The 13,527-nt window shown below is 38.6% G+C and overlaps 1 protein-coding gene across 1 annotated transcript in view; it reads left to right on the top strand.

The window, feature by feature from the left end:
- IRAK1BP1 (interleukin 1 receptor associated kinase 1 binding protein 1) overlaps positions 1 to 13,527 on the top strand; it is a 30,523-nt gene that overhangs the window by 9,365 nt on the left and 7,631 nt on the right. The window lies entirely within an intron of this gene.

Below are 13,527 nucleotides of genomic sequence, written 5' to 3'. Positions count from 1 at the left end.
ACTCTGCGCTCAGAAATCACTCCTGGAAGTGATATGGGATGCTGGGGATTGAATCCACATTGGCTGCATGCAAGGCAAACGTCCTACCCACTGTGCTATCACTTTGGCCCTAGATAGGATATTTTTAATATCATGGGAAACACTACAGGAAATGTCAGATCAAAGGCAAATTAATAGTCTTAACATCAAATTAAAAGTCTTGACTTTTCAATTTTTTTGTTTGTTTGTTTGTTTTTGGGCCACAACCAGTGATACTCAGGGGTTACTCCTGACTATGTGCTCAGAAATCGCTCCTGGTTTGGGAGACCATATGGAAAGCTGGGGGGATTGAACCGCGATTCATCCAAGGCTAGCGCAGGCAGGGCAGATGCCTTACCCCTTGTGCCACTGTTTTGGCCCCAGCTTTTCAACTCTTTAGTTATACAAGGAAGTTTTATTATATTAAGTTTGAATCTATGTTTTATTTTTTTTTAGTTAAGATTTATGTTAAAGTAAAAACTAACCTTTTCACAAATTTAAAAGAATAATATATTTTTGTGCTTAACCAATAATACTTAGTCCCTATAACTTCCTAAACTTCTAGCTTATCTTTAAAGATTTTTTATGATTATCGTTTTATGAAATCTGTGTATGTTGGAATTAGGGCTTGGCTATAGGACTGCTGGTTCTGATCCTGAGCATTTTATAGTCTGTGCATAGTCTGTCCTTCTTACTACAGGAAACAACAGGAGTAACACTAAATTTTATTTGTCTAGTCAAGAATCTTCATCTCGGGGCCAAAACAATAGTAAAGCATGTAGATATTTGCAAACAGCTTACTGGGGTTCAGTTCCCAGCATCCTATGTGATCTATCTAAGCTCTGCCAGGAGTGATTTCTGAATGCAGAACCAGGAGCAATTCCTGAGCATTCCTGGTATGGTCCAAAAAGCAAAACAAGCAAACAAAAACTTCATCTTTAGAGGTGAAAAGTCCATTTAATCCCTGTCATCCTATATGGTCCCCCAAGTACCGCCAGGAGTGGTCCCTGAATATAGAGCTAAGAATAAACACTGAACACTACAGAGTATGGCCCCCAAACAAAAATATATCAATATTTTAGATTCAAATAGTTTAAGAGAGTATCTAATTAAGCTTTGTGAGAGCTTTCTAGTAGTCAGAACTCATATATACATACCATATCAGAAGAGACCAGAGCTGGAGGGTCATGAAATACAAAGAAAGTCAACTTCAGAATAAAGAACATTATGAGAGAGCATTCATATCTGGAAAGTCCTTGTAGTAGTCTCTACTTCTATGCCTATTTAAATTTTTTTATAATATTAAGTTTAAAAACCTAAAAATATAAGCTACCAGAGAAGATGAAGTAAAACCTAGAAAATGATGGATTGGGCAAAAGAATATCATGAATATAGTATTTTAAAAGTCAGAGGAGCTAGGAATTTGGCAAAATGACAGTGAATAGGAATGAAGTCTTGCGAATGTTAAAGCTTAATGTTAAAAGCGTAAGAGAGGATAAGAACACTGGAATTAACTTTATAATTTTGACAAATTTAAAAACTTTCCTAAACTATTAAATATGAAAATAGTAAGTATAAGTGTACAAATATATAAATGTAAAGTATGTAGGCAATTACAAAAGGAAATATTGGTCACCACACCAATGTCAGTCTAATGCCCATCTGTAATAGTTATGTCTATGTTGTCTGTTGTTCTACCCCCTATCATATATAACCTCTTCTATCCCCTTTTGCTTACCACCTTACAAACCCTTTTTTAGCCCAACATGTTATTCCCCCCATTTATTACCCTCAGTTCTTAACTCGTCTCGAAGCAGAACATGCCCCCCACCCCATTCAGCTGTCAACCAGCTCCCAAAGCGAAAAGATGGATCTTAGCCTGAGAAGAAATCAACACTCTGCTGCTATTGATTTGCTCTTGGCGGCCCCTTCTCCTCAACCTTCCTTCACTGTGGACTTTTGCTTGCTACCAGATTTGATTGCTCAGAATTCCCCCACCTGAGAACATTTCCTGACAGGTGGTTGCTGGGAGCCATTTTTCTCAGACTCCACAAAGCCAAACCACAGGTTGAAGCTGCACTTTGGACTTTATCCCTCCACTGACTACTTAAAAAGACTTACAAGTCTTTGAATATTTCTTTAGATGTATTCCTTTAATAGGTATAATCTTAATTGAATAGCTTCTTATGTAGCAGCAGTTCTCCTCATCCCAACCCTCGGGATCTGTTTAGTATGGAATTCTAGTAGATAACTGCCTGTTTAGAGCTCATGTCAGAAATTGGTAAAGGGGATTGTTGAGCTTGTTACCTCGACCCACACAACACCAGTAATACCTTGTGGTATTGCTCCTCTCTACACAGGCATGTTAAAATGGGGGAAAGTTAACATATGCAAACAAGTTCTTATCTAATGGTGATAGGAACACCCAAATTTTATACTGTAGTAGGTATACCCTGAACACTTGGCATAGTGATTTGACTAAAACTTCAGTAGATCGACATTGACCATTCACCCCTGAACTATGGACACCATCAAGGCTTTTTACACTATCACCAGAAAAAAAAAAAAAAGCTACCAAGGAAGGCTCTTGGTAAGGCACTGACTTACTCCAAAGAGGGTCCTTACGATATCCTGACAACTTGGTAACAGCAACAGTCTGCTTTTTAGGACAGGATTCTCTACATTGCTACCTGTTGTGTATGTAAATATTTTGGGGGATTACTATGTTGCTCACCCTAATCTGATTAGGTGATTGTGCCCTACCCTAGGGTGTGACCTGGCATTCTGCCCCCACCCTAGGGTAGGACCTGATTCTGCTTCCACCATTGGTTGGTATCTGATCCCACCATTGGGTGGGACCTGACTCTGGACTATAAGAGCAAGGGTCTGTGGAAGGCGAGAGGCTTTTGCTGGATGGAACTGAATCGGAGTCTTTGGACTTCAGTTTTGTCCATCCGAATAAAGCAAATATTTCCACGAGCCTGATTGTCTGCGAGCTGTTTACCCGCCGTTTCACCTCAGAACCGTGGGCTAGACAGGGTGGCAGACACGTGCTCCGAGCTGGAAGAAAAGGGCCTCATTCTCCATCCCTCCATCAGTCAACCTCTTCAGGGGCTGTCCTGCTACATAATGACGCCCGGACAGGGACCTGAACCCTGGACCCTCAGAACTGTAAGTGAAATATTTCATTGGAAATTTCCTATGCTGACCATCAAATGGTTTCTGTGGTTAGTCATGTGGATTTTACCACCCTTAGTCTTACGCATTGGTGCTCTAGTATACAAGTGGATCATTCCATTTTGTTTAAAACTAATTGGTTTTGATCTAAGGACAATCACTGCAGTTGGATGGTTGTGGTCTATATTTCAAATGAAAAGTGTAGTGTCTCTAGCCATCATAGTTTGTGGAATTTCTGTGTTGACTAACGTTATTATTATGAGCATAGTTATTTGCTGTTATTTCTATTTAGGAAATAGAAAGTGTAGAAATGGTGAGGCTAAAACCAGTATAGATAATAAGGAAATTTATCTGACGAAAACTCAGACCAAGGTGCAGGCTGACGAATCCAGCCCCACCATCAACAATATAGAAATTTTTGCTGGAAGAAAAACAACTCAGAATGTTAAGCCTGATTCTAGTGAATTGCTTGACAGTAGTGACTCAGATAATGATCTACCTCCAGTGCTAACTCCACGAAGTATGCCTCCTTCTAGTCACAAAATTGAATCGCAGAGCAGAGCAGATTCAAAAAATGAACCACATGCTCAGTCTCAGAGCTCTATTCAGAGTAATTTTGCTAATCAGGCCTTATCCCCTATAGACGGGGTAAATGTTTCTAACTATGTACCCTATCAGATGGAAGAATTAGATCGGTTTAAAAGATCATGTAAAGAAAATGGGCCAAAATCGCCATACAGTGTGGAGTTATTAAGACTTTGGAGTCATAACTCATCTTGGACTTTGTATGATTTTAAAAGAATCGCTGAAATATGCCTGTCGTCTAAACAGCGAACCGAATGGGAAATGTACTATTCAGAAGGCGTAAAAGCTAAATTATATAGTCCGGATGGTATGAAAAAGCAAGTGGCAGGTGTTACTCTATCGTATGAATTATTGATGGCAGAAAATCAATTTGCAAATATTCAGACACAAGCAGCTTTACCTAAGGAAATCTTAAATTTAATCAGGGAGATTGCATTGTCAGCATGGGAAAAAATTGATTCTAACAGCATTGGTAGAGGAAACTTTTTAAAAATTACCCAAGGCCCTTATGAGTCATTTGCAGAGTTTGTAGGTAAGATTAAAGATGCTCTGAAGTTACAGGTGGAAGATGAGGAGATTAGAAACTTCCTAGTAAAATCTGTGGCCTATCATAATGCAAATTCAGCCTGTAGATTAGTATTGAATACATTAAATGAAAAGTCAGATCTGAATGATTACCTTTATGCCTGCCGGAATGTCTATGTGGAACCCCAATCCCCACCCCACTCAGACTCAGTACAAACCTTCCCAGTTACCAAGGGAACAATGTCTTACTCCCCTCGGGGACAGAACACTTTCCGGAAACCAGGTCTTTGCCCAAAATGCAAAAGGGGTCGCCACTGGGCGAAAGATTGCAGATCCAGAAACCTCATTAATAATAACCTAAGTAGAGGTTTCAACACAGTCCCCAGGAGGCAAATCGCCTGCTACCATTGTGGAAAACAGGGACATATCAAAAGAAATTGTCGTCTCCTTATAAATTCAGCTCCCCAAGAACACACATACAAGATGCAGGGAAACGCCCACAGGGCCTCCCCCCAGGCCCTTCCAAATCAGGGGCAAAGTTCACAGACAATAATCCTTCCAAGCCCAGCCCAAGAAAATTCATCACGATAAGGGAATTAATCCACTCTACTTCAGGGAGTGCCGGATTAGACATATTATGCCCAGAGGACATTACAATTTACCCAGGAGCATGCCCTTACATGTTAGAAACTGGCATTGTAGGCCCGCCACCCCCAGATACCATGGGTTTGATTCTTGGCAGAAGTTCCCTCAACATAAAGGGTATATCAGTAATCACTGGTGTCATTGACTCAGATTCCATGGGAGAAATCATTGTAGTTATTACTGTACCAGTTACATGGACCTTTAAAAAAGGAGAAGCGATTGCCCAGATAGTAATAGTGCCTTATGTCAAATTTGGGACTTCAGATAAGACTAGAATTGGAGGTTTTGGAAGCACAGATCCGGGTGCTGCTCAAAACCCAATCGTGGCTCTGGTTACTAAATGTAAAGATGAACACCCAATGATCAAACTTCACTTGGAAGGCAAACCCTTTGATGGAATGATAGATACGGGTGCTCAGGTTACCGTAATTTCTGATAAAGAATGGCCAGAAAATTGGCCTCTTCAGGAAATCCCGTATTCCCTAGAAGGAATAGGAGGCCTGAGTTCCTGTCTGTTGAGTACGAGGACTATACTATTTTACGGCCCAGAAAATCAAAAAGCAATAATCAGACCTCACGTGGGCCCATTTTCACCATCCCTGTGGGGCCGTGACCTACACAAACAGTGGAAAGCAGAATTCCACATCCCATTAGCTCCAGAAGAGTCCGAACCTTCTTTTGATTTAAAAACCCAAAATTTTTAGTGGGGGCCACTACCGTAAAAACACCAGCACCAATAAAAATAAAATGGAAATCTGATGAACCAATTTGGACAGGTCAGTGGCCCCTTAAAACTGATAAATTAAAGGTGCTGACAGAATTAGTGGAGGAACAGCTAAGTTTAGGACATATTGAACCATCTTTTTCTCAATGGAATTCACCTATATTCACTATAAAAAAGAAATCCGGTAAATGGAGACTTTTGATGGATCTTAGAGCTATAAATTTATCCATGATACCTATGGGCAAATTGCAGACTGGTTTACCATCACCTGTAGTTATTCCAAAGGAATGGCCACTAATTATAATTGATCTGAAAGACTGCTTCTACCATATTCCTATCCACCCAGATGATAAAAAACGTTTTGCATTCTCAGTTCCTTCTCTCAATAATACCCATCCCTGCAGACGTTTCCAATGGACTGTTCTCCCCCAAGGCATGCTGAATTCCCCAACCATGTGTCAGTTTTTTGTAGATAAGGTTTTGAGCCCTGCTCGTGAAAAATTTCCTCAAGCCATGATATTTCATTATACAGATGATATCTTGCTCACAATGAACAACGAAACAGATTTACAGGAATTATACTCTTATGTTACTGACTGTTTACAAACATCAGGACTGAAAATAGCTTTAGAAAAAATACAGATAATGCCACCGTATCAATATTTGGGTTTTATTTTGGACCGGACGTCTATACGTCCACAAAAATTTTCTATCAAAAAAGAAAACCTCAGAACGCTTAATGATTTTCAGAGACTTTTAGGTGACGTAAATTGGCTCCGCCCTGCACTAGGAATCCCAAATGCAGAGTTATCTAATCTGTTTAAAACGTTGGAGGGTGATCCTGCTTTAGATAGCCCGAGAAATTTAACAACAGCTGCAAAAAATGAATTGGACATCTTCTTGAGCAGATTACAAAAATCGTTTCTCTCAAGATTCATCCCAGGAGAAAAGGTATTACTGTTAATCTTCCCTACTATAGAAACCCCCACAGGGGCCTTGATGCAACAGTCAGGACCTTTGGAATGGGTGTATTTACATAACAAACAACCTCGCTCAGTTGTCCCCTACTTACAACTGATTTCAGAGATTATTATCAAGGCAAGACTCAGATCTATATCTTTACTAGGTTTTGATCCAGATATAATAGTTTTGCCAGTACCAAAAAAGGAAATTGAGTCAATATTGCCAATTAATGAATCTCTACAAAGGGCCCTCTCAGATTTCACAGGAGAAATATCCTCCCATTATCCAGCAGGAAAAATTTGGGACTTTTTAAAGAAAACTCAGTTTGTTATTTCTTCAATTGTTCGGGATTCCCCTATTCCCAATGCCAAGGTTTTTTACATTGATGGATCCCAAAATGGAAAAGGAGGAATAACTGGAGACAACATTAATATGACCATAGATACCAAATATAAATCTGCACAGAAAGTTGAATTAGCAACGTTAATTTACCTATTAGAAAATGTATCTGAAGCCATGAATATAGTTTCTGATTCTTTGTATGTGGTAAATTTATGTCATGTGATAGCCACTGCATCCCTTAATGCTAATAACCCGATCATACAGGACTTACTTAAACAATTACAGCAGCTTCTTCAAAAACGAACTGAGCCCATCTTCATCACACATATTAGAGCCCACTCAGGTCTTCCAGGACCTATGGCTCAAGGAAATAAAACTGCTGACTTGCTAGCAATGCCTATATTTAAATCACCTATAGAGGAACATTCAGCCCTACACACAAATGCTCGCCGTTTACATGTGAATTACCAAATTCCATGGAGGCAAGCTAGAGAAATCGTAGAAAACTGCAACGTATGTGCACCGTTAACAAAAAAGACTCACATAGCAGGAGCAAACCCAAGAGGCTTACAGTCTAACGAACTTTGGCAAATGGATATAACTCAAACAGATTTATTTCCAAGGAAACCTTATCTTCATGTTGTGGTGGACACTTATTCTCGGTTTATGTGGGCAATTCCCATGTCTTCTCAAAAATCTAAGGCTGCTTGTAGTTTTCTTTTACAATGTTTCTCTGTGATGGGTATTCCATATTCTATAAAAACTGATAATGGGCCAGCCTATGTTAGCAAAACTTTTGAATTTTTTTGTAAGGAATGGCAGATAAGACATCTCAGAGGAATTCCTTACAATTGTAGGGGACAGGCCATTGTAGAAAGGACTCACAGAACCTTAAAAACTCAATTGCAAAAAAATAGAAAAAGAGGTTTACCACCAACGGATTTGCTGTCTTTGACTCTTATCACACTAAATTACTTTAACTTACCCCAAGGGGAAAGCTACACTGCAGCGGAAAGACATTTTAAAGAAGATATTCAGAGACAAGAAACAACCCATAAACCTATTTGGATCAAGGAGGATGAAAAATGGATAGCTGGCTATCTTCTCCTAAGAGGAAGGGGTTATGCCTATGTTTCTATAAATGATGACCCTCCCAAAAAATTTTGGGTTCCATTACGTCTTGTTAGAAATCGGGCTAGCACAAATGATCAGGTTCAGACTACAAACTCCCCTTCAGAGAAAAAACAGAATACTTCAGACACTAACAGCAGTAATATTACTAAGGTCTCTGGGGCAGGGAACGATTTAGCTGTCACACACCATACAATGAGTGAGACTGATGGTAGTGATAAACCCTTACACTCCGAGATGCAAAAGGAAAGACAGGAATCTGTCTTAACTGGGCTCCAAAATATAGGAAACTCTTGCTACATGAACTCAATATTGCAATGCTTGTATAATATTTCAGACTTAACTCAGTATTTTTATAAAGATCATTATAAAAAGGATATTAACAAGAAAAATCCGATGGGGCATGAAGGTAAATTAGCCAAAGAATTTGGTCGGCTCATCAAAACCATGGGAAATGGATTTCATAGATATATTAATCCTGAAAGCTTCAAAGTAACAATTGGTTTACTTAATGACCAGTTTGCTGGACACAATCAGCAGGATCCTCACGAACTACTGATGTTCCTAATAGAGGGATTACATCAGGACTTGCTTACTGTAAATCTAATGACAGACAAAACTACACATCTCATGGGAAATGAAAATTATGAACAATTTAGTCCAGAACACCAAAAGGCTCATAAATCTATTATTTATGATCTCTTTCAAGGACAATTCAAATCTATACTCCAGTGTCTCACTTGCCACCAAAAGTCTGAGGTTTATGAGACATTTGTTCATTTGTCTTTGGCTGTTACATCTACAGATAAATGTACATTACAGGAATGCCTCTCTGAATTTTTTAAAGAAGAAGAATTAAGAAATGACAACAAAGTTCTGTGCAACAGTTGCAAAAATAGAAGGGATTTTTCAAAGAAAACGTACTTATGGAAACTGCCACCAGTACTTATAATACACTTGAAACGTTTTGCTTTTGATGGCAAACAAATAAAAAAATTGCATACTTATGTAGATTTTCCTTTAGAAGACCTCAATTTAGAGGAATTCACTTCAGAGAATAAAAGCAAGATTAAGAAATACAACTTATCATCGGTGTCAAACCATTATGGTAAAGTTCACTATGGACACTGTACTTCATACTGTAAAATTGCTGCAAAACAACACTGGATCAATTTTGATGACAAGAAGATCAAAAAAGTCCCTAATACATTGGTGAAATCCACAGCAGCATACATACTGTTTTATACTTCTTAGAGATCTACAATGAACACCAGATAATCATTTTACTTCCTTATCAGTTGCTATTAATGCTCTAGGATTCTTTCCACAGGCATGATCAATGAATATAGATTGAAAATCATGAATCCCCAATGTGTTTCCTTGTAGGATGGATTTATGTCTTAATTTCATTATTGCTCTAGGTCTCAGTTAATCATGAAATTTTACAAATTAATTTAGTCAAGGTTCACCTGAAAGAGAAATTTCTCATCATATTAATGTTGTTTTTCTTTCTAGGTATACTCATTTAACGACTTTCACTCTTTTTATTTTAACATCATTGCTTTATTTCCCTCAATTTAGGTTTTAAGACGCTTACATAATGATAATTTTAGGTGGACTTTCTTCACAGTGCTTCTTGCCTATGATTGATTATCATAAAGTTACTGTTATACAATAACTTTGTATATATACTGATATACACGTATAGTAGAGTTGTCCATGTTTGTATTATGCATGAAATTCTCTTTCAGATCTGCTAGGCAAAACCATAAAAAAAAAATTTTTTTTTGTGAATTTGAAATGATTTATCTAAACAATTGCCGGCTATTACATTTTAAGGAGCTTTTAATTGATTCAGCTGAATTCTCTTTTCTTTTGCTCTATTTTGGATCCTTTCCAACAAATATTTTTTAGTATGAGTGAGTGTTATGGCCATATTTTTTGTGAAGTCTGTGTATGTATGTCTTGTTTAGTGTCTGTCTGTTCTGCATATTTTGTATATAGTTTCCTTTTTCCTAACTTTATCTTCCCCAAATTAGTCTTCCTTATCCTTCCTTCTCTCTTCCTAGTCCTTAACATTTTAATTTTCAGGATTTCACATGTGCAACCCATCTCCTTCACCCACAACTACAAGCTTCCTGATCTCGGCGGGAAGAAGAAATCCATGACTGTTGGAGTTTTACACCATATATGCTGCAAACTTGTTGGAAATGAAGCCACCTGGGATTTGTGTCACAATGTAACACCAGAGAAAAGATCCATGGACAAGACCCACAGTCTCTGGATCCCAGTTAAACTGTGCTATCTGAATTTCTGGTTTTCCATCCACATACAAAATGCTATTGTTGACCGTTTCTACAATGGCTACCCCAAGATTGCACCAATCCCAAAGGAAATACAGAAGCCCAACCAACTTATGATGTAATGATGTAACGCTTGGGGATGCCCCAACACATGGATGACTGTACTGGCCTTCCTTCTTCATTCAGCTTGATGTTATCTCCTGTACAAGGCTTCAACCGGCTTTTCCAGACCCATCAAGTGTCTTCTGCCGGTCTTTTTGGAGTCCCAGACCCCTCATATTTACACATTGAACTCTGTAGAAATTACATCTGTTGTTTTTCCTATAACTGTAATCCTTTGAAGTTATGTTTGGTACTACGCTTCTTTTGACTATCGTAATTAATGTTTTTCTATTTTAGTTTTTAATATTAGGAATCGATGTTGTATTACATTAAGGTTTTGCTTTCTTGACTTTAGGTTTGTGAGTTATATACTATTGTCTATAATTTCCCAAATGATATTTTTGTCTGTTCTCAGGGTTTTTTGCGTGGGCGCATCATAGGCAAAATACTAGGTTTATAGAAGGTTCCATCCATTTTGGATGGGCCCTCAAGTTGTTTATTTACACAGGGAGGGTCTCTGCCTTAAACATTTTGTTTTGGTTTGTGACTTAAGCTCCCATCTATAAATAGTCGACATCAATTTCAGACATCTTATGGACTTCAGACCGGATTAAGAACTTGGACTAAGTTCAGATACCTATTGATCATCATTGCAGTGGCTCCCCACTGTGCAAAGGGTGTATGTGCCACTTCTTCCGAAATAAAGGCCTAGTTCAATGCCCTCAAAGATGGGCTTTCTGGTCTACCTGAACTTGAATAAAAATGGAGCTGGAGAGATAGCATGGAGGCGAGGCGTTGGCCTTTCATGCAGAAGGTCATTGGTTCAAATGCCGGTATCTGCCAGGAGCGATTTCTGAACGTGGAGTCAGGAGTAACTCCTGAGCACTGCCAGGTGTGACCCAAAAACGACCACCACCACCACCTACAACAACAACAAATAAAGAAAAGGTGCTTCTTCTTGCCTGCTACACAACCTTTCTGGTGTCTCTTCGAAAGATCTATGTACGTCTTAGATTTATCTTCTCAGGAGCTTGTAGTTGATTCCTTGATACATGTTTCTGGTTTTAGACACCCTGTGCTTAGGTTAGAAGTTTTTCTTTACATTTTCCTGTGATGCGCTTATGCAAACAGCCGCTCTTTTATTATTGACTAATTTTTCTTTTAATAATTGTAGACAATATTGTTTGTTTACTAAAAACAAAAGGGGGAATTGTTGTGTATGTAAATATTTTGGGGGATTACTATGTTGCTCACCCTAATCTGATTAGGTGATTGTGCCCTACCCTAGGGTGTGACCTGGCATTCTGCCCCCACCCTAGGGTAGGACCTGATTCTGCTTCCACCATTGGTTGGTATCTGATCCCACCATTGGGTGGGACCTGACTCTGGACTATAAGAGCAAGGGTCTGTGGAAGGCGAGAGGCTTTTGCTGGATGGAACTGAATCGGAGTCTTTGGACTTCAGTTTTGTCCATCCGAATAAAGCAAATATTTCCACGAGCCTGATTGTCTGCGAGCTGTTTACCCGCCGTTTCACCTCAGAACCGTGGGCTAGACAGGGTGGCAGACACGTGCTCCGAGCTGGAAGAAAAGGGCCTCATTCTCCATCCCTCCATCAGTCAACCTCTTCAGGGGCTGTCCTGCTACAGCTACCTAATGGTGAGATAAAACCAGAAGACTCTACACATCACTGGATTTCTACATAGGATCTGTACAGAAACCTATAACTGCAGAAACCTAACAGCAACAACTGTGATGGTGAAGAGCTCTTACCGAACTATAGACAATTACTATGGGGTTGAATAACCTAGTATGCCTAGAGCCTGGAGTTGGTCTTATGCCAGAGTACTTTATGGGTAAGGTCTCCTTGTTCATAGGCCAAAGGTTTTTCCTTTCTATTTCTCCCATATTTTGCTGTGCCTATGCAAACAACAACAACTGATACACACATCTTTTTTAGGGTATTTTTGTATCTCCTAGCTTAAAAAAAGAAGGGGGAGCTTACTAAACCCTCTTCTAGTATAATAATGGCTTTACTGGAGATATAATAATTTTTACAAATATACTTGCTAATGAACTTTTTTCCATATTATTATTTTGTTATTTGTTAGTTTTTCTATTTTCTCTTTATTCTTTAATAACTTTGCTTTCTGTCATCCTGAAACAAATGCATTATGCTCAGTTATGACAACTATGCGATACAGTTTCTTTAAATAAATTAAGACAATTTAAAAAAATTCAGAGGAGAGTTACTGCTATTGGTCCGTAGATTCTTCTAAAATATAGAAGAGACAGGAATCCTCCCTAATTTCTTCTATGAAGCTAGCATCACACTTATTTCCAAACCTGACAAATAGTACCAAGAAGGAAAAATACAGACCAATCACACTGATGAACATTGATGCAAAAATCCTTACCAAAATCTTAGCAAACTGAATACAACCCATCAACAAGATTATACGTCATGACCAATGAGTTTCATCCCAGTGATGCAAGGATGCTTCAACATATGCAAATTAATCAATGTTTTACACCACATCGGTAAAAGGAAGAATAAAACCACATATTCATATCAGTTGATGCAGAGAAAGCATTGGACAAAATCCAACACCCATTCCTGATGAAAACCCTCAGCAAAATAGGTGTGGTAGGCACCTTCCTCAAGATAGTAGCAGCTATCTATAGGATGACCACTGGAAACGTTATCTTTAATGGTAAAAAACTGAAAGCATTTCCACTAAGGTCAGACTCTAGACAAGTATGTCCACTGTCTTCACTTTTCTCAACATAATATTAGAAGTTCTAGCAATAGCAATCAGACAAGAGAAGGAAATCAAAGGAATCCAAATCACAACAGAGAAAGTCAAACTATTTGTTTCCAGATAACATGATATACATTGATGAAGACCCTAAATAGTCCACATAAAAGTTCCTAGAAACAGCAAACTAATACAGCAAAGTGGCTGGATACAAAGTTAATACACAAAAGACTGTTGGATTCCTTTATAAAATA

Source organism: Suncus etruscus, chromosome 4, assembly GCF_024139225.1.
Source record: "Suncus etruscus isolate mSunEtr1 chromosome 4, mSunEtr1.pri.cur, whole genome shotgun sequence".
NCBI lineage: Eukaryota > Metazoa > Chordata > Mammalia > Eulipotyphla > Soricidae > Suncus > Suncus etruscus.
This window is presented reverse-complemented; position numbering and strand designations above follow the sequence as displayed.